The following is a 22,468-nucleotide window of genomic DNA, read 5'->3' as shown; positions in this document are numbered from 1 at the left end:
ATTTCCCCTTTCCTCAGCACTTTTATGATTTTTGGACAATAAAGAAAGAATTATTATGTCCTTCTTTCAGGAGCAATACAAGAAAAAACTTGCCTGCATTTAAATTCTATAAAAATAATATATTCTATGACTCTTAGTTTATTTGTGCAATTTTATAGAGTCCTTCCTATGGGAAAATTACTCAGTGGGTATTTTTCTCATGGTTGGCCTCAGATTTATTTCAGAATAGTTCCTTTTACATTCCAGCAATTAAAGCTGGAGTCACAAGGCACTTCTTTGACATCATTACAGCCAAGTGCCCCAGGGTTTTGTTCAGCACCAGTAATACTAGACTTGCTGGGTGCTTCATGGCCAAAAACATTTTCCAGGGACTTCATATCCCAACTCTTGTTTGATTTCTACCATTAGCTGTTTAGGTGTGCAAGGAAGTTCAAGGTCTCAAAAGGAAAAATGGATCCATATCTGAGCCAGACAACTTCTCCAGATCTCTCCACATGTACAACAGTGCCCAGGTTCCAGGCCAGCTTTCTCTGCCTCATCAGTGAAGCCACTCACCTCGTGCCCTCCTGCAGACTGCATCATGTCTCAACCCAAAGTAGGATCTTTCCTCAGCTGAAGGCTGCTGGAAATCCCTGTGCTCCCTTAAATGTCCTCAGCATCCAAAGAGTTCCTCCAATTCAGACCTCTAGAAAACCTTTAAATTAAACATTGAAATGTGGGAATCAGAGAGATTGCATATTCGGTCCTACTGAAGAATGAACCACGTCTGAAATCTGTCACTAAGTAATTTAGGCACAAAATTAATTAATGTAATGCAACACTTAATATTGATCTGCATGGTTCATAAGTGACCTATAATTTATGCTCACTATGAATCAATAATTTTTATCCTTTCACTTTCTATTTTTGAAGGGTTTGAGAAGTTCCAACAGTTATTGCTCACATCAAATGTCAAAACAAATAGTGATTTATCAAACTCTAGGCTCATTTTTTCTCTTTGTGTCTTCTGGTTTTTTTGTTCTCCATACATAAAAACAACATCAATAATTTCTATATAGTACAGATAAACCATCTCTTCTTTCTTAGTATTCTCCTTCTCTATATATAAAAACTCTTAATTTTTACTTTTCTTTCTAGCATATGTACATACATATATATGGATGACATTTTAAACATTAGTTTGAAGTTATATATAGTAGCTAATATTAATGTATTTAGCACTGTACCCTTAACTGTGTATTTAAAAAATTCTATACCTATACTATATTCCATCCATAAATTTAGACCCCAATTTATTAGAACTGCCCTTCAATACATAGTGCTCTGAATTTTCACCCGTTCTGTAATTTTGCCAGCCCCCAAAACATCTTTGTATTTCCTTTGGTACCTAACTCTATTTAAGGAACATGTGCAAGTTAAAACATGTAGGTTTTCTGAGTTACCAGTCAGTGTATGTATTGAAGCATCTTAAAAAAACAAAACAAAACAACAACAACAAGAAAACAAAAAAAAAAAAAACCCAAAAAAAACCAGCCCACATCTACATGCCTGCATCAGCTGGTTTTGTCCTCAGAATGATGAATTACAGTCTTCAAATTTCATGCTGAGTCAGAGAATATATTTTGATCTACTACAGTATTCAGTGTCCTAGTACACTGAATTTCGTCAGCATTACTCTCTCAGGCAGATGGCTGTGTTTGTGTTTAAAGTGTAGGGGAAGTTGCATGTAAATAAATTCCTGATTCATTTTGATTGAATGGACTCAAGAGGGGTACAAAAGGCACCTGAGGAGTCGTGGCTCCCAGAAAGCAGCCTCAGGGTTTACATGCAGGCACAGGTTCTCCAGGCACTGAAGGACCTCAGAACTACTCTTCCTAACACAGTACAAAAACAAATTGGAGGTACCAAAACAGGACAGGATGCAAACAAAAAGCTGAGCTCCACTTTGATTGAGAGCATCAAAAGCACCAGACTTTTTCACCAAATTCTCCCCCCAGAAGGAATTACCTGGAACTGACATGATTATCTCTACTAATGCTATAGTATTTACAATAGCTGAAAACCATATTTGCTTTCAAACACATTCCTTATTCAAAGTTCCACACATGTTGGGTAAGAAAGCTAAAGTTTCTGAGGCCAGGTTTAATAGGCAAAGTACATTAATCACAACTCTGAAGAGACACAACTCCAGCTCTCAAACAGTCCAAGATGTAATTGCAAACTGAAGGCCTGAAACCAAAATTGGGTCCTTCAACTAAAGTAATGAGGGGGGGGGGAAAGAAATCAATGAACTAAAAGTACCTATTGAAGAACTGGAGCAAATGTTTTCTATCACATGAAAAACTATTTAAATAAGAATAAAAATATAAGGTACGAACAAGATTTAAAAATATTCCCAGAAATGCTAATCAACTCTAGTTTTTGCTTCTTCATTATTAGAGATACCAATCTCTTTTGTAAGTTCATCATTTTGAAGCAAATACCAAAACATCACAGCTTTGAGGGTAAGAATTAATCTTATCTCCAAGATAAGAAAAGAGCAAACCTCTAAGCTCTCCATAGGTCTGCAAAGATTTGGCAGTCATACCCAAAGGAACAATGTCTCCATGTTTCAAGATAAGAATTCTTTGGTGGTACTTTTTATAGCAAAAATATTATAACAAGGCAGTTTACAAATACAATATGGACAGAAACTTGTCCTGAAGCAAGAAATCCTTTTCCCCAACTGAAACTACATTAGTAGGGTAAATCTAATCCCTTGCCAATGAAGGACTCTGGTAACACAGCTGGTAAAACCCAGGCTGACAGCACATGCAGATATAACCTTGTGAACCTAAGCAAAAAAAACCCACAATTTTTCAAATCCTCTATCTATTTAATATATAATGCTAACGTTACTAGCTTGCTAATGATAAATCCAAGTGTCAAAGTATCGTGGGTTTGGAAAAGGGTTATTAAGATCATTGTAGATCACTATTGGCAAATCATTCTGTTTTCTTCTGTTCAGGTTAAGATTCATTGGATCTTACTTGCAGGATGAAGTTCTCACAAGAGAGATTCATATTTTATTTACTCAGCTGTTGGGATTTACTACTTGAAAATAGAGAACTTTTTGGCCTACATTGTCAAAGCTTACCAATTTTGACCATAATAATTATGTGCTGGCTACTACAATAATATATAAACTATACTTGGGATCATACAATCAAAATAATTTTAAAAGCCCAATTAATTTTGAAGTGGTTCTTCCTGTCAGAAATCCAATCTGTCTGTTGAAGGCCAAGAATTCACACAAATTAAACTAATTCACATAAAGAATTGACATCAGGCAACAACGTGCAATTAATTAATGCATTGCTGGATTAGCATTTAGTAGCGATAATTATTCATCCCTAAAGAAATTAATAATAACTCTGCAATAAATACCAGAGAAACCCCACACTTTGGGATCATAAAAAGATAAACATCATCTTTTTTAGTTTCTTTTTGGTTTGGGAATTTCCTGTTTATTTATTCTTAACTGATGCCCATCTTTCCTTCAGATTCTTCTGTGAGACCCTGCAAGTGATAGGTAGCACATTTTCCTTTCTTATTAGCAAGTAAATTTTCTGAAAGGTGACCAAATTACATGAACTCTCAATTTGCTTTCCAATGCCATGCAATTTTCAAAAATATCCAGTATATAACAAACACAATGGTTTGTTACTTGGTGTTATTTTGAACATTACTTTAGTGTGTGACATTAACATCACAGCTCGAAGAATGAGCAGGAAGACTGGTGCAACTAAAAATAAATCAGTAGTAACAGTGACCAGTATTACTGCAACCCCAAAGTGAGAGAAAAGAGAGACCAAGCTTTTCAGAATTATTAATATTAAACTTGGGCAATCAGAGCTCCAGGCAGCTTTGCAAAGTGAAGCCTAAACATTCATTTTATCTTAATCTTCCCTTAAAATTCTAGCCAGAGGAAGAAATTCAGGGGTACCTTTTCTGCAAAATAATATTATCCTTTATCACTCAGACTGAGGTGCAAAGTGACACAAGAAATTGAAAATTTAAAACTCAGGGAATAAAATCTTAGACTCCATGAAGTTTCTAACAAAATCTGCATGACAATTCATTGGACCAAGTTGCAATCAGTGGTCCTTTTTCCCAAACACTATGATTACAAACCTTCAATTTACAATGAAGTCTCCTAAAATATCAGTGTGTAATTCTTGCAGCTATTTTTACATGTATTCTAAGACACATTTTCTACAGCACAGATTTTTATTATTACTATTTTTCCCCTCCAAATGAACTATTCAAAATGTTTCATGTTTTTCAATGCACAACATCTAATGTTAAAGGCTGACATACTTGGTAATTATAAAGTTTGATCAGGTGAAAATGAAATACGTGGTAATATTTTAAAAATTATAATGACAACTATGAACTAAACAGACCTTTGATCAAAGTCCAAAAGCTAATGAGATGTGCAGGCAAGACACAAGACAGATATGTGTAGAGAACAACTTGGGAGGAGGGCAAGGAATTTTTACCAAAATTCTCAAAATGAAAAAGAAAAAAAAAAAAAAAAACAGACCCAAAAGACAGAAGATAAGTGGCTTTGTCAAAAGGGAATGAGAAAAAGAAAATGAGAGGCTAATTATTCCTTATGCAAGGTGAGTAGAGGTAAGATGGATGATGAGAGAGATGAAAATCTGGAATGTTAGATGCACAGCTGAGACTCTGAGACTATTAATTAATAAGTGGCTGTAGGAAGCTGGCCAGAGCTGAGTGTGAAGTACAGCGTGATAAAGCTGGCAGAGCTGTGCACTGCTTGCTTTGTGAAGAATGATCTACAGGCAATATCACCATCTGCCAGGCAAACTCTGAGATCATAAAAGGAAAGCTTCATAATGGTTTTACATCGTTATTCTTCAAGAATCAGACGCTATAAAGTTGGCTAGTTTATGATAAAATATTTCACTGGAAATACAAGAGAGGATTCTGGTAGATGGGAATGGAGTAAATCTGGGTCACAGTGTACTCCTGAGCTGTGACCACTGCATGGTCAGCAGGTTGAGAAATGTGAATTTGGGCAACCTATAAGTCTTCATAAAAACATTAACTTTGTACATGCTACAGTGTGATCTGAGTTAATCTCATTATTTGAGTTAAATTCCCTGAAGAATGAGGCCATTCTAGGCATGCTCCAGGAGCTGCTGGATCTAAGCAGGGTTTCCATGTGTTTTGCATCCTCTGGACCACAAGGTCCCTTTGGAATGGCTTTTCTCATGTGGAAATCCACAGAACAGAGGAATTAGTGAGATTCAGCAGACAGATGAGACAAGACTTTAACATTAACCACATGAATGTGTTAATAGAATGGAATAAAATGCAAGAAATTTAATAAATGGAACATTTTTTTTAAAAAAAAGGACTAAGCAAAGAGATTAAAGGCCAAAGCAGTTGGCAGTAGGCACAGGGAACAGGGACCAGCCTGTAAAGAAGACTAAGTCAGTAGTCAGAAAGGAAGATGAGATGGGACACTACTTCCAAATAATGAAAAACCTAACAAACTTAAATTTGGATGGCATAGACACTTCATGTGAGACATGATAGGTTTTTCTTACTACTAGAAATGTACATGCTGATGAGAATGCTAAAATTTAAAAATAATGATTACATGCTGATTAGTTTGGAGAAAAGGAAAATTAGGGGAAATAACATTTAAACTGCAAATAATGCTGCACACACACAGATATGCCTGTAAAATATACATATTGTTGAAATCAACAGGGCTATTGTGAAGAAAGACTTTGGGAAGAAGAAAAAACACCATGCCAAGCAGATAAATCCATATGAACCTTAACAACAGATTTTCAGCCCAATTCAGCATTTAGACAGCAATCAAAACAGCTTAAGATTGCCCTCAGATCATGTCAGAAAATGCTAGGATCTCCTAGCTGAAAATAATAATACAAATTCTTTCCCTTTTTCATACTTCTCTTTAGCCACGTGGCACTCAAGAAGCTGCTATTTTCCACCTCAAAGTAAGCTAATAGCATTTTCAAAATGCAATTAGAACCTTTCAGGAGAAAGCTCAAGTTGTGTTTGTATAATATGAAGTTAACTCTCTACTACATTTCCCAGACAGGCACACCAAAGCTAATAAATTCTTCTCATGTCTTCAGATTATTAACACACCTACTGGCAATGTCAAGACGTTAGTTTAAAGAATTTCAAATATGAAACAGTTCAATAATCTGGTTTAGGACAGCTGACTGACAAAGCTAATTAACTGCCTGCAGAAGATTCTTTATAAATGAAGCAGCTTCTGTCTGAACAGATTTTCAAGAACAACAAAATATTTGTTTTGTCTTTGTCTCTTCTCTCCTATTTTCTCCCTTCCAGCCTTCCCCATCTCATGTAATCTTTGATAAAAGTTTCTTTGGTGGTATTTATATCTTGCCCTTCCTCTGACTTGGTGGTTTCTTATTCTCTATGTCCTTTTATCTTCCTGCTGGAAATTTCTTCTCCTCTCCTCCAGACCTTTTCAGGCCCTCTCCACAGAGCACTTTCAGCTTTTGTGCCTTGCATCCCTGTGCTCTGCTCAGCTGTTTCAGCACCTCCATCTGCTTCAGATATTTTTCACATTGAGAGACTTTCCACCATGCATCATTCCCAAAAAGAAAGGAACCTGTTTGCCTCCAGCTTTAGTTGCACAAAAGTAAAACAGTACTTCAGGATTTCTTTTTCCCCTCGGAATATTACAATTTGGGGCAAATTTTTATGCAAAGGAAGCTGACACTGGTAGCTCTGGTTTCTAACAGCCTTCATTGTCAGAAAGCACTATAATGCATCTCAGGCTTGCCCTGAAAGACATCATTTGGCCCATTAGATGATCTCTCCCTAGTGAGAAAAACCTATTTATTATACCAGATAGTATACCAGTTTAATGAAATGAACAGAGCTAGTGAAATTACCTATTGCATAATATCCATTACAAATTAAGGGCACTGAGAGGACTGAGATTAGAAAATACCTGCAAAATTCAAAATAAAACAACAGCAACAAGAGGAGGAGCTATTTTATGAAGATGAACATTAACAGACTTTTATTCCCATCAGAGCCCAACTCTGAATTTAAGTATTTCTGCATTACAGGCAGAATAACAGCAGGACTGGAAATACTTCTTTTTAGGCTCTTGCTACATGATGCCTGTGTCACAGACCATCAGCAGCAGATTAATTTTATCCAGAATGTTTTTTTTTAATCATAAATTAATTACAAAAATGTAGACATTCTTCTTATGAAGCAATATATTCCTCAAGTTTTTTTTTAACACCAAAAACAGACTGAAAAAAAAAAAAAACAGTGCATCTCTGGGTAAATATCAAAACACTGAGGGATCAGATTTCCAGCTGGACTTGCAGAAGCATTTGCAAAACTTCTGTTTACAGGTCTGTTTTTGTCTGATCCTGCTCAATCCTCTCAGAATGAGGGGCACCCACTGGAGAGAAGTTTATCCTTTCCCTCCCTGTGTCGTTCACCCCCTGACCTTTCACTTGCTGACAGCCTATGCAGGAAAAAAAATCAGGATTTCACATTAAATCATCACTTTAGCAAATGACCAGCATCATCAAGGAAGGGAGATGGGTTAAAACAACTAGAGTATTACTGAATCCCTTCCCACATAATTTCTCTTCAACAGGAGTAATTTTGTTGATCTTGCCACATTTCCCCTCTTAGCTTTTTTGTGGAACGCATACTCACTGTCTTCAAAAGATCTACATCTCCCACCGTTCAAAATACAGAGGGGACAAATGTTTGTTAGCTATTTACAGGAGGCTAAATGAGACATGGAAAGCCAGTTGTAATGCTGCAAAATGGAGAGCTATGTTATTGTCACTGTCCTTCCCCACTCTGCCCTCTCCAGAAGTCAGATGTATTCACACTCGAAGCCCTGCTTAGACTCCATCCTTAAATTCATTAAATGTATCACTTTAGAATCAGATATTTTGCACAGTTTCAATCAAAAATTAGACTGCCCTTTCTGCTGTCAGATAGGACAGATGTGACAACAATTCTTAACAGATCATCTAGGTGCTAGATTTTGGGGAAATAAAAACACATGAACATGTGGTTAAGGATGCATATATTCATTAAAGGATAATTGGTAAATAATTTTCATTAATAAACTTATCAGACTCAAGCCTGAGAGTCCATCCATAGATGAGTCATTCCTCCCCATCCCTCTTTAAAACTCACTGATTGTGCTTTGCTTTTATAGGGCTTTGCTAGCTAATTAGGGAATTTCAGTAATCTATTTTTAATATGTACCATCTTCTGTTCTGTTTAGTGCAGCCTTAAGATAGACTTTTATCTTTACTGCTGTGCACAGATCATCCGAAAATATAAGTTCTCTGCTACATGACAACTTATAATGAGCCTTAATGAAGCTTGGGAACAGCTGTTAAAAACTCCAGTTGAATAGGTTTGCCCAAGCAGCAGTAGCTTGTAGTGCTTTTTCCTCTTACAGCACTGTTGAGTCATCTCCTACTGTACACAGAATGAGAAAAATCAAAAATGAAACACCAAAGCTGGTTAATCCTTTTTTTCCCAGACATTTTACTTTAATCAGAGTTTTAATAAGTACATTATGAACCATCATCTCTTAAGCCTTTCACCTTTTTAATTATATTACTGCTCTGAACATCGACAAAAGCAAATGTTATTATGCAAATTTTGCTCCAAATTCGTGTCCTTACCGAGAGCATAAGAGAGTTCAAACACCATCTTTCATTATGCTATAGCTAAATGAGCTACAAATCATTAAAATTACAATAAGCTCACAATTTTACATGTTCCCTAAGCTAGAAAACAAAAGATTATATATTTTGAGTAGGATAAAGGATTTAGAGAGCTCTGACCGTCAAACATGATTGAAACAAACAAGTTCTCGTTCTTCGTAGCATTTGTCTTACCTCTTTGACCTTTAAATGCTTAGACACTAAACTATCTGGCATAAAGAACACTCAGTGCTTTTGTGTTGCTTTTCTCCTTACCAGCATGTGTAGATTTCCTGAAGCTTCTTCAATTTACTTCTTAAATACCATTTGCCAGTCATTCATTTACAGCATATGGGAGCAGTTCACTTTCATGTGTCAAATCCAAGGCATACTGCGTGAAATATGAAGGTTGTTTTTATTTCTTTCCCCCTCCAGTATCCATCCTTGTTATCTGGTTTTGTTTCTGTAACACCTATGGGCTTAACTCCCACTCTACATGGCATGGAACAGCTGCAACAAAAAGCAGAGATCAAAAGTACATCGTTTACTCTGGAGCCCGGCTAAGAACTAAGAACTCATATGACAGGAACACAGGAGAAAAAGGAAATAGATGATTGCACTGGACCTGATAAGCAAAATCCACAAAACACCTAGACTTTTTCTCTTCTCGTTCCCTCAGTCAATATTTTCAAATAGAAATTTCACAAAGTCAAGACTTGTTGATGTTGCCAACATTTTGAATGATTCATACCAACCCAACAGGGCCAAAAACTAAACATATCCTTCGGGCTTCACCTCATTAACTAATGTTTCTGAGCATTGAATATTTCATTATGAAATTTTCAGTTGTTCTGTAGGAAAACTGCAAGAGACAGAGGATTCTTACTTGTTCTGTAAACGTTGAGTCTTGTATTTGCAGGGTGCCCCATGGCAGGAAGGAATGATGAATCTGACTCCATGTTCTTAGATGGCTAATTTATTATTTTATGATACTATATTATATTAAAGAATACTAAACTATACTAAAGAATACACAAAGGATACTTGCAGAATGCTAAAAAGATAATAATGAAAACTCGTGACTCTTTCCAGAGCCTCGACACAGCTTGGCCCTGATTGGCCAATGAGTCAAAACAATTCACATGAAGCCAATGAAACAATCACCTGTTGGATAAACAATCTCCAAACACATTGCACATGTGAGCACAACGCAGGAGAAGCAAATGAGATAATTATTGTTTTCCTTTTTCTCTGAGGCTTCTCAGGAGAAAATCCTGGGCGAAGAGATGTTTCAGAAAATGTGAATGTGGCATTTGAGCAAGTCTGTGGACACCCTGGCCCAGGGAAGTTTCACTTTCAACTGCAATGGCGTTGAAATTTGTTCTTTCCTTCACCAGTTCTGAACTCCAGTGCAAGTTGACTGGCTTGCACAAAGAGTAGGCATTGTTTGGTTGTGGAAAGAGCATTATTTGCTGAGTTTGAAAAAGTTTCAGTCTCTTCAGTTTTCATGCCAGTTACGCCAATGTTTTATTTGCATGATGGTTTGGAGGACACTACACAATTACCACAACCCCATAGACAAATAACAAAGACATAACTAGAAAGAAATGGATCTGTACAATCTAGACCTGAGCTTGGCAGCTTATACACTTTCCAAATTGTGACTGTCCTGGGAACACTGCTCTTCTAAGTTCTCTGAAAAAAAAATATACACTATATCTGATAACTCTGCAAAAGAAAAATAAACACTAAGACCTTGATTCTTAGTTATAAGGAGCTTATCTGAAGCAGTTGCATGAAAAGAGTGTAAAGCATCATTATCATAATACATGATAAGAAGTGCAGTTACAGTGAAATTTTAAAACAGCACAGAAAAGGGACGTAATTTAATTCAAAAGTCATTCACAAGGAAGCTCCTCATGCATGAGAAATGCCTACAAAAATAATTCTCACAATTTGGGGAAGAGAAAAATCTTTACACACCATAACAGGGCTAGAGTATATGCCAGTCCCCCAAACATGGCATTAAAAGCCCAGAAGCTGTTTCAGGAGGAAAAAAAAAAAAAAAAAGAAAAAGAAAAAGGACAAAGATCTTCCCAGTTTCACCTAGTTATAAACCTTGTCTCAAAGCAAGACCGTTTTCTCAGCTCTATCAGGCCATTTATCTAAGATAATAACTGGTACCTTCAAGAATTATTTATGAAATCATTTTTTAGTCACTCGAAAGAATATTCAACTTTTTGCATCATAAGGAAACAAAGAAAAAAGAAAGGCAGGAGAAACCTACTGGTGGTTCCTAGCCTATTTTGCATAACTACTCTCTTTTTCCTTGACACATGGAGAAAAATGTTTTGGATATCTTGATATACACATCAGGTTTTGGGAAGGGAAAGAAGGGCAGTGGAGGCTGGAAGAACACAAGAGAACAAAGAAGGAATTTTCTGGTTAGATATAGCTTATCTGGAGATAATTTTTAGTTCATTTCTTGCATACCTTTTAAAGGGAAGCAAAGGTAGCTACCCCAACTGCCAATGTGTTCAGAAGCCATAAGTAAAATCTGGCTGAAATATGGAAACAAGGTAATAATCTCTGACACCAAACACTCCTTGCCACATGAATGTCAGCTCAGAACAGAGAATAGATACCCCCTAGCATGCTCAGGTCTATAGAACACTACATTATTTTACAATTAAAATTATTTTAAATTGATCTTCTAATTCAAAACTCTTTCACAAATGAGCTGTTGCATAAATTCATAGCTTGCACAGAGAAAATAAAAAATTTCAGCTTTGTGCTTCTAGTTTAGATCTGTAAAAAACATAATTTTGAAAGACAACCTGTATACCCAAGGTAACATCCTGCCCCAGGAATTCCACTGGCATTTTTCCATTATTTCCAGAGGAAAGGGCTTGTCTCACTCTTTTATTCAGTTTTTTGTCAACTATCATAACTGCATGTTTGGTAAATTTTCTCTCTTAAATCAAAAGACATCAGTGAAATGGTTGGTGCTAACCCATTGCATTTTCAGTTTATTCAAGTATTAAGAGAAATTACCAGAAATAAAATGTCACCTATCATCTCTTACAAAATGTGGCTTCAATACTATCAAGCCACATAAAATACAGAAGTGACAAATAGCCATAAATACTGCACACAAGCAAGTTAATATGGAGTCTATTAAACTTGTACTTAATTAATTAGGAGTCTATGAAAGTTGTACTTCAATTATTGCCCAGAATTCTGTGCAGTGTGTATAGGCACTCCTCTCTTTCTGATAAATGCTTGGTTAGCATGCACCCTTGCAATGGCTTCTCAGACCTTTGTAGTGCTATTAAACATCTTTAAATCATTATTGTTTCTTTATTTTTTGGTTCTGCTCACTTAAGGCAAGGACCATTAGGCAGAGAAAAGAACTTATTTCAATAGAGAGAGCAGCACATGAGCACATGAAATGTCCCAGCTCAAGGCAGCAGAATACTTGCAGGGTGACAGGCAGTTGTATTTCCTCACCCATCACCACAGCTGTGTACAGAACTTTTATGTTACCTAAACTCATTTATTGATGAAAATCTGACCAGTTTAAAAACTATTAAAGCCCACCAAAAAATCCCTTCAGTGTGATTTATCTCTAACATGATTTTGGTGGCCCTGATGAAAGTATCAGCAATACTTTACAACTTTTCAAAGAACATCTCATTTAAAGCTGCAAAGACACTTATATTGTCATTTAAAATTAAACAACTGATAATTACATATTAATAATGGGAATGAGCACCAAAACCATAACACAGTAGCTATACAAACACTTAATCCTTCTCTTTTTATATAATGATACTAATTATTTTAAATTAAATATCTTTACATAATGCTGATAAGAGTCACAGAATAACCATGCTCTTAATCACCTTGTGACTTGAGAAGAATCATAAAACATAGGCCTTGTGCTATTGAATCCCAAACATGTCCCTCTATGTGTTTTCCCACACAGATCCTAGTTCAATTTTAGGGACTGTACCAAAGCCATCCCCTGAAACTAAAGAAATATTGATAAAACACAATCTGAACACTATTGGGATACCCAGCATTTTCAAATAAAAGAGTTGGGCTTTAAAGCTCCAACACAGTTAGCAAATATTCCCTAAGGGAAGAACTATAAAAAGGAAAAAAAACTAAAAAATCTTGGCAAGTGAACCTGAATCTACAGCATTCATTAACTGTGATACAGCAGTTACATGCCCCCAAACCCTAACCATGCTCTCTATGCAAATAACACAGGTTTAGCTTAAAATAATGAGCCAGCTTAAACCTAAATGCACTTCCAGGGAATCAATTAGAGCTAAGCCATTACTAAATGTGACCCACTGTACACCACTGGCTTAAAATGGGCTGTTTTATATGCCTAAACTTCTTATTTCATGCTGACATTTTGCCAAGCAACCAACTCGGCAAAAATTGAAATAGTCTTTAATGAAAGTTTCAGTCAAACTATACTCTTCACCAAAACATGTTCGTGCCAGACAATAAACAGAGAGACACCAGCCTCACAAATTCAAGGTACAGCTACTCAGAGCTATTGCTAAACAACCAAAGTAATGTGAATTTAAAACCATGGCCTCATGAGGAGCCTTCTCCTTGAGAGAAGGCATGCTGCCATATGCAGACGTAAGACAAAAAAAATGAAGGTCTGTTTTCTAGAACAGACCTTTCCTTCCAACCACAAATGTCAAAAATTTGTGTTTAACAGAATGCATTTTCATAGCTAAGCTTCATAAATTTGCAATGTGATAGAGAGCATTCTGTCAAACAACTCCCAAATAGTTCTCTTGGCTGTGAGGTCTTAACATACTATTAAAAAGAAGAGTATGTGAGAAAGGAGGGATCAAAATAGTGATAAAGAGCAAACACTTTGGGCTGAATCGCTAAAGGATACTAGAAAGCATTTGCTTCACTGTATCAATTAGCAGAGATGGATATGCCAAGCATCGAAAAGAAAATATTTGCACTTTGGTACTTCTCCAACTTTTAAAAACTTTGCAAGAAGCGTAAACTTTTTCATTTAACTTGCACTTCTAAACAGCAGATAAAAGGTCAGAAGTGTGAATACAGCTTAATTTCTCTGGCTAGTGCACACCTGACAATGAAATATCTCATCAAAGAAATCCTATTTAAGGGGAATATAACTAATTCTTTGAGCAGCAACACAGGAAGACCTTTTTTAAATAAAAGAAAAAAGATAAATTCTTGCAGCTGGACACTTTCCTTTGTCAGCTGTCATTTCTCTGGTTAGAGTTTGCAGGTATCCCTCAAATGCTTACGGCTCCATGGGCTAAATTTCCCAAAGTAAAGGATGCAAGTAATGCTTTAAACTCTGGCAGCAGTAAAGGGAAAAAGGCAAGGCACTCCCTATTGCATTGCTGTGAAAACATGCTTCAGTAAGTAGGTGCACTCTATTATTTTAGCACTCTCAATAAACTGTCATCAGTAGAGATAAAAAAAGATTGTTATGTGATTTCAAATTGTATTTTAGGTCATTTATTTTATTTGCTGGTACTGACTTTTATCTGCAACAGTGGCATACAAAACAGTCATTTCTGTGATTTAGACACCTAGCCATCTCATTTACACTCTTCATACTCCAAGAAAAAACAAAAAAACTTGCACTTGCAATACCGACAGTTTAAACTCAGCAGAGCTGCAACATGACATCTCAATCTGTTGAGATATATCATGCAATTACCACTGTAGGCCACTTCAAAATTATCCTCCTTTCTTCCATAATGCCATGTGGGGAGGGAGACGTGCTGGCTTCTTAAGTTCTTGTACTTCCCCGCTCTAAAGATCTCCACTGAGTCAAAATATCCGTCAGTCTGCAGATTACATTGTCATCTACTTTCAACATACTGATTTCCACTGAGACAAAAATCAGGTTTTTTATTTTTTAAGCTGCCTTGTACTTCAACAGAGATGCCAAAGTAGCAGCAAAACTAGACGTGATCCTCTCTACACAGCTAGGCTTTCTTTATGCTAAATAAATCAGTTTCACTCTCTTCCAAAAGGGTCTTGCCACATTAGATTAGATTACATGTTTCCTCTGCCCTTTCTTCTGCATGTGTTATAATAAATCAAAGAAAACCAAAAAGTGACCTTAGAGAAACAGACCCATTAACTAGAGTTGATGAATTTTCCTCTTCACATACATTTTGTCAAAATTTTTGTCCTTCTAATACACAAAAGCACCTAGGCAAGAACAAGACGACAACTGAAGTACATGGTATCCACTCAGAAATTAACAGATATCTTCCATTCCACCCTTCTGAATCCATGTCCTCTCAGCACACCTAAAGTCAAGGTGAGAGCCAAACATAGAGTTTTTAAAGAGCAAAAATAAAGCCTAGCAGAAAAGGTAGCTTCACAAAATACCATAGATCAATATATTGATCTCTCTCAAGTGAACATTGGGGAGCTATGAAACTTCATGAACAGATACAAATTAAAGAGCAGAACTATAAAGGGAAGCAAGTAAATGGAAGAAAACCAGCTATTTATTTTTAGCTTCTTTCCAACCTCTGTTAGGAAATGTAAATAGAAGATGAATTTATATATTCATAGAAAGGGCATTGATAGATATATTTATAGATATTTATAGATGTATTTATTCTGAGTAAAGCTGGACAGCAAAAACCACCTTGACAGACCAACACATTTCTAGACCAGCAGATTTTCTCTGTTGGATTAATTGGTTTCTATCACCAGAAATGCTTGAAAGATCATATTTTTGATGATATAGCAAGACATGTCTGTTAACCAAGCTCTCAATGATGATTTTGCTCATAGGATTTCTGAAAATGCTCTTATGCAGTACAAAAATTAAATCAAAACTAAAATCCCAACATTAAATAAATAGTTGACAAACGACACCATGGGCATGTTAAACAACCATATTGTAAGCATTCAAAACTTGGCTGATATGAAATGTTTCTGTAGTGCACAGAGGACCTCAGTACTGCTTAAGGAGACAAGAATTAAAGAGCTGTCAGACTGCCAAAACAATGTCATTGTAGGCAGCAGATGTGCATCCTGTCAACAGCTACTTTCACACAAAACAGTAAACCAATGGCAGGCCTACCTTTTGGTTTTGTTATTAACAGATTACTGCAGGGGATGTAAAAAGAGAAACACATTCTTCTGTGACAACTGGAAAGAATAGCATGAGCATAAAATAAAAAAAAAGAAAAGAAAAAAAGCAAAGCTAGGTAACCACTTGCTGGCGTTGCAAAGGCACCATGCTGCAAAACAGATACTCAAAATCTGCTTTCTGTATTGCAGGCAGAAAATAAATTATTAACAGCTTTGCTACGTGGCCTTCTAAGAGATTAATATGCAAAGTAAAATTTTCTATCAGCACAGGTGTTTATCTTTGACATCTGCTGTTAGGTATTAGTAAATCAAATTGGTAATTTACAATTCAGGAGTCATGTACAGCAATGTAAGTCCAGAACAATAGCAAGTCCAGTCCAATGTAATGCCAAGAATTCACCAACAAATACCAACACTTCCTCATTTGCTGTGTGCATGATCTGGAATTCACAAAGCCTTGGAGGTTTTTAGCTAATGATCACAGTCTTTGATCTCCAGAAAATTATTATGGCATGTGTAAAAATGAGATTCGTAAGAAATCTCTTAAAAGAGAAATTAATTTAGTGATTATATCACTTTTTTTTTAAAAAATAGAAAAAAAGAAAACAAAAGCACAGTTTAAATTTTAACAAAATGAATTGATCCAAGTACTCATCATCCATATTCAGAACACCATGAAAGACATTCCTGAAGATAAAAGATAGTTCCATGAATGCATTTGCAGCCTGACACACATATTCATTTCAGCATATTGCACCATCAATTATTCCTTTATAAACTCTACTAAGATCATTTGTCACTCATTTACGTTTCAAGCCTTCTGAAAGTGACAAATCTCCTACGTTTCTAAGTACTATTGAGGGTACTTAAGAAAAAAAGCAGCATTAATTTTTCAAGTTCTTTTATGCACATACCACAAAGCAAGAAGATTTTGTCACTGAGTAGCTTGGTAAATTTGTGTTCAGATATTCCCAGTCTTGGTTGAAAAGCTCTGTCTTCACTCAAGGCATCACTAACAATTAACATCATGAATTAATTCTAGTCTTTCTAAAATGTCACCTCTGGTGGGTTGAACACAGACTATCAGACCTCAAAATTGCATCAAGTGGTGGGATCCAACAGGTGGTGACCAAATCCCTTTGTACTCTTATTCCCTGCTTCTACCTCTCTTTACCGCACAATTTTCTGTTAAATAAAAATCTGCACTACTGGCTTTGCCATTTTGTCTCACTTGCACCTTAATTTGGGCAAAGGCATCGCTGTGAGAATTTTAATAACTGCATCATAACATTATTAAAACATTTGTTATCTATGAAGTTCAAATTCTCAGGGAGTTCCCCCCCCACACACTTATTTTTCTCTGTATCAGCCAAGCATCCAATTCTCAGACAATATCTAATTGTAAATATTCTATAATATGCCCCAGAAAAACAAAGGTGACCCATTTCCACCAGATTTCATTGGAAAGAAACTTTTTTGGGAAATTTTGTAAGATTTAAATTGAAGCATATCTACATGGTTCATTCAGAACTCTAGTTAAGGATTAGGAACATAACTTGACATTCCTGCTTTCAAAAACACCACCCCCCTGAGAGCCTGAGAAACCTACTGAGAGGAATTTGCTTCTATCTGTATCTTGGCTCTGGCCAGTTTGGTTTGGAGGGTTTCAGTGGGAACACTAAACAGGGGAAAACCATTCCTAGGCCATGATAATCTAATCTCAATAACACAGTTTTTCCATGGGGAAAGAGGTCACTGAGAAGGACTGCAATTAATCATTCTCTCCCTGAAGATGTTTCCAGCATCACTAATTCTATTCATGCTCCCACTGATTTCATACTCATTATAAAAATTCTTGATTTGTATTGTTCAGTCAGCATAACTAGGAAAGAGATTGCCTGAGATCAGTGTTATTAGAAAGAGCCTGCTGGATTTGGTATCCTTTTCTTTCCTGCTCAATCACAGTCAGCAGCTTCAAGCTGAACACACATGACTTGGTATTTTGATATCAGCAAAACCCCACCTGTCAAAAAGTTTGTGAGAGCTCTGGGCACTTCAAATACAACAGTTGAGGTAGATTTCTATAGATTTTAGTACCAGTTTTTTCCCTGGCATGCCCAGTACTCCTCTTGTGCACAAGCTGTCCCCACTTGCCATGTTTTTGTAAATGAGATTTTGCAGCACACCTTCCCTAGCACTGCACTCTGGGTGCACTGATCTTCCAGGCTCCTCAGCAGCGACCTCCTCTTCTGGTGCTATCAATTAATCATTTCAGAGGCATATAACACCTGAATCAAACATTACACAAACCATGTAAATGTTTCCAAAAAGTACACTGCGCTTTAAATAGTACAAGAGATGCTACAATAGTAATGAGAGATAACACGAGTAAAGAAAGCAATAAAACTCTTCCACACATCCCTTATTTAATATGTGCTGGCATCTAACATCAAAAATCTAAAAGCAACCAAATCCAGAAGTCATTTACCTACCCAGCTTGCAGTAAAATCAACAGGATTTAGGTACCTATGTGATTTTGAGAGGTTTATTATTGTCTTTTCATTCAAGCTGTCTTTAAATCACTCATAAAAAAAGGACTTAAGGAAAAGGTAAGTCCTGAATTCTATGTGTAGTGAAATCTGTAAAAGAAGTCAAACCTACCAAAGGATTTTAGGCAACAAGGGTTAGAAGCTTGTATGACACAAAGCATGGGAACCTAGCTCCATTTAAGCACACAGTTTGTAGAACTCAATAAATAGAAATTTGCCATTTTAGAGGCTAAGAGAGATTTCATTAGAATGAATTATATCTGAGAGCCTTGAACAGGAAATGCCTCATTTTTTTTCTTTTTTTTTTAATGGCATTGCAGACCTACTTTTGGGTGTTACAAAAGGACAAAAGCAAGACTGTGATGCATCTTATAAAATATCTTACACCATGCACCTTGTCTGAAGCTTCTGCATTTCCAGTGTATTTTATACATAGCCTTTATGTGTAAAACAGACATTTTTGGACTCATGTCCAAGAAAACTGTCTCAGAGGCTTAAAATTCACCTTGACCATTAAATAACAATTCAAAGTCACAATATTATCTGTGCTCTAGAAATTATTTCAGTAATATTTAAGGTTACTGAAAATGAGAATTTGAATGGTATAAGTTTTGCAGCAGTATGAAGAATATATGAAGATGAAAATTTTTGCAACACAGGATAGCATTTTCATCAGAAAGTTGTATTTAATGGACTCAAGTCTGAAATACTGAAATCACATGAGATATCCTATTTTCATATTATTTGACATCAGACCTAATCACTTTGCTTGACTTGATAAATCTTATAGAATTACTGTCAAGCTATATTTGGCTGAGAGATCTGTTTATATGAATATGATTCGTAGTTTTGCTGCTAAGCAAAAAGATAAATCCATCTGCTTTCTTTCATCTCACCTTTTTATGAAAGCTTGCAAGATGAAGCCTGTAGCTTTTTTTTTTTTAATCTTTCTTTGGCTGTTCCATTTTCAAATATCAAAAGAGGGTTTTTCAACACAGCCTACTGAAGCTTCTTTCCACTGAGGTTATAAAACATGATTAATGCTTTGCTCTAAAACTTACATATCCAAGATGGTCACATATTCAAATGCTCACCAGCCTTCTGCTTCAAACAAAGTGCAAAGAAATGTCATGAGCCAGATTTACTCTGTTGAGTTCCTTCATTGCAAATACTGAGAGCCCAAAAAGAAAGGCGGGAGATTTCACTTCCTTACATCTTAATATTTTCAGTCTCCTAAATATTTGGGGGCCTGTCTTCCTCTGTTGATATACTGTGTGAATTCTAGATCAACAAAGTCTTCAAAACAAGGTTAAACACATTCCATGGTAAGCAGTACCTGTGTAGTTTACCTAGAGCACAGAGCCACTCACAGGAAAAAGAGTTACTAATGAGATACCCACCTCATCTGCAGCAGGTCATGGCTTCCCAGAAACCAGATTAAGGACAGAAATAAAAGTAAACCAGAAATGTTCATGGGATTAAGAGGAAAAGCTCTTTGCCAAGCACAGGAGCAGGCACACATAAGCTGCTCAGAACAGCAAACAGAGGAGTTGCTCAGTAGTTACAGGAGATTTACTAATGTTTACAGATCACAAAACAACATTATTGGTCATGCATGCTCCATCTTCCCTTGTCAGTCATCTGGTTCCAGCTGGGCAGACAATGCTAACTGGAAATTCCACCTTTGCTGCTCACTCAGGAGATCACTGACACAGTGACAGATTTCTTCTTGTGAAATTCGGTTACACATCACAGGTTAAAATTTATAATAATGCCTGGCAGTAAGCCGCAGTTTATATTTTATATTTTTTTCAGAGAAGTACCCCTGAATAGACAGAGGCTGATTTAGTAGTTCTTTCACTGTATATACCTAGTGTATTTCTTTTCCTGTTTATTATTCATGAAATATTCAGCAGGAGCACAGGGCCACCTGCAGAGAAGGAAACCAGGCCAGTTCTCATGGATCTCCCTCCTAGAAAATTTAGGCAGAAGCAATTTTTAAATAGAGGGTTGGAGCTACCAAGAAAATCTTTTATGACAATGAAAAAATCTTACAGAAACATCTTTTAGAGAGAACTGGGGGTGTCATGCATTCACCCCAGCTCTTCCTAGGATGTTCCTACATTCATACTTTCTAGATTCACCTATGGGGTGTACAACACTTGGGATTAAAATGGGAAGACATTTTTTTTGTGTTTCAAGTGCTTCAAAATGCAGCACCCAGGCTCTGGACATGGTAGGGTGCTAAGCTATCACTTTGGGGTTTTTGTTGGTAAGCAGATTTCAAGGCCTACTTAAAGCCTCTGCTTAAAATCTAGGTGTAGAGCTTCATTATTTTCCAGGAGTGAAATCTCTCATAATTTTCAAGCCACTTGCTCTGAGATTGTTGGAATTTGTATGAACAATAAGGCTGTCACTGGACAAGTTCACATTGCTAGTTTAGAAATTGCTGGTCCACCAGTTTAGAAAGTAAGAAAGCTTTTCCTCAAGAATGCAAAGATATTTCCAAACTTGCCATATATCAGGGGAAAAAAATATGGAAATCTTTCATTCATCTGCCTTTTGCCAGAGGTCTCACAAAGCAAAGTTTATAAACAGAAAAAAAATTACATTTAGCTCTTCTGGATGATAACAAAAATATAGTACAGACAGATAGCACTTATGACAAATAAAAAGTAATTAGAACAGAGTTGGCTCTTCCCTTGACCTCTAAAACCTGAGCAGGCTCTTAGCTGGACACAGTAGCTCCAAGAAATTTTCTCCCATTACTCTCCATCTTGTATTTCCATTAGTAGCTAAAAGAATGTATTCCTGACGAGGATCACTTGAAATACAGATTATGGTGCTCAGAAGAGCCATGGTGGATAGCCTGAGGTAACATGAGCTGTGATGTACTAGAACTGTACAGCCACGCATATATTTATCCATGGGCTCTTAACTACCTGCTAGCCTTCAGGATGGTAAAAATTGTATTTGTATTTCTTCCTAAAACAAAACAGAACTCCTGCTGTTCTGTTATGCAATATCCAGTTGGGATTTTTCCACTCACTAGCTCAGGAGATTGGTCTTTGTATGTGATGCCTCCTTTGATCCTACCCTTGTCTGTGTGCCATGGTTCATACAGAAGATAAATTATGAACCACATTTACTCATGTTCATTATTTTACCAAGTGACAGGTATATTGGCCATATTAGTGATGTCACAGATATTCTTTTTATTCCAGTCATCTAGGGTGGCATTTGGAAAAGGGTACTTTCTACTTAAAATCAATATCTTCTCTAGCTGCTATAATATTTCTTCTTACTTAAAAACGTTACTCAGAATATAAAAGTCATTGATTACAAGCAGAAAATATACTTACCAATTACCAAAGGAGAGTGGAAAAATAAAAAGTGCTCTCTAGTTCAAGTAGTTCCAGCTGGTGACACACCACTACTAATCAGCACATGTTTCAAAAGCACCAGGACCTCCTCAAGAAAATGCTTGGGTTTTCTTCTTATAAGGCTGAAGCACAAAGTGTGGTTTATTCTAGTGAAAACATGAACACATTTTTAATTCTGCATTTCTCAGAGATATGCTTTCACAGCAACTGAGTCAGAATATACTGTTCTTGAATTATGGTGGTGAAAAAGCAACTTGGCTTTTTTTATGCAAGATTTCCAGACTATTTAACAGAATCTGAACAGGTGAAGAGAGCAGTGAAACAGATTTAAGATTAGAAATTTGTCCTTTCTTCTTTGGGCTGAAGATAAAGTAATAAATTGTGTACTTGATTTTGATAGGTTGTGATTACCTAAGAATGGTGTTACTAATTACTATACAGGAAAATATCAAAATTTGGAAACAGCATTATTCCTTTGTTTGTCCTCTTACCCCCAAACCTGCTGCAACCACTTCAGCATTTGTTCATTTTCTCCATTGTGGATGACTGCAAGGAAGTGTCATGGATTTGTGTAGTACCTCTGGCCATGTACTTCTCATTTTCACATTCCCCAGCCATGAAT

General features: G+C 36.3%; 1 long non-coding RNA gene across 1 annotated transcript; it reads right to left on the bottom strand.

Annotated features, from left to right (window-relative positions):
- Positions 1–555: 555 nt before the first annotated feature.
- Positions 556–21,963, bottom strand: LOC139602511 (uncharacterized). Its single transcript, XR_011683264.1, has 3 exons — positions 21,826–21,963; positions 9,054–9,287; positions 556–694 (listed from the first exon to the last, which is right to left on the bottom strand). It is a non-coding gene; the product is annotated as an uncharacterized lncRNA (long non-coding RNA).
- Positions 21,964–22,468: the final 505 nt, after the last annotated feature.

The sequence above is a fragment of the Agelaius tricolor genome, unplaced genomic scaffold, assembly GCF_023055355.1.
Source record: "Agelaius tricolor isolate 1412-34295 unplaced genomic scaffold, bAgeTri1.0.p SCAF_34, whole genome shotgun sequence".
Taxonomy (NCBI): domain Eukaryota; kingdom Metazoa; phylum Chordata; class Aves; order Passeriformes; family Icteridae; genus Agelaius; species Agelaius tricolor.
Note: the sequence above shows the minus strand (reverse complement) of the source record. Positions and strands in the feature narration are given on the sequence as shown.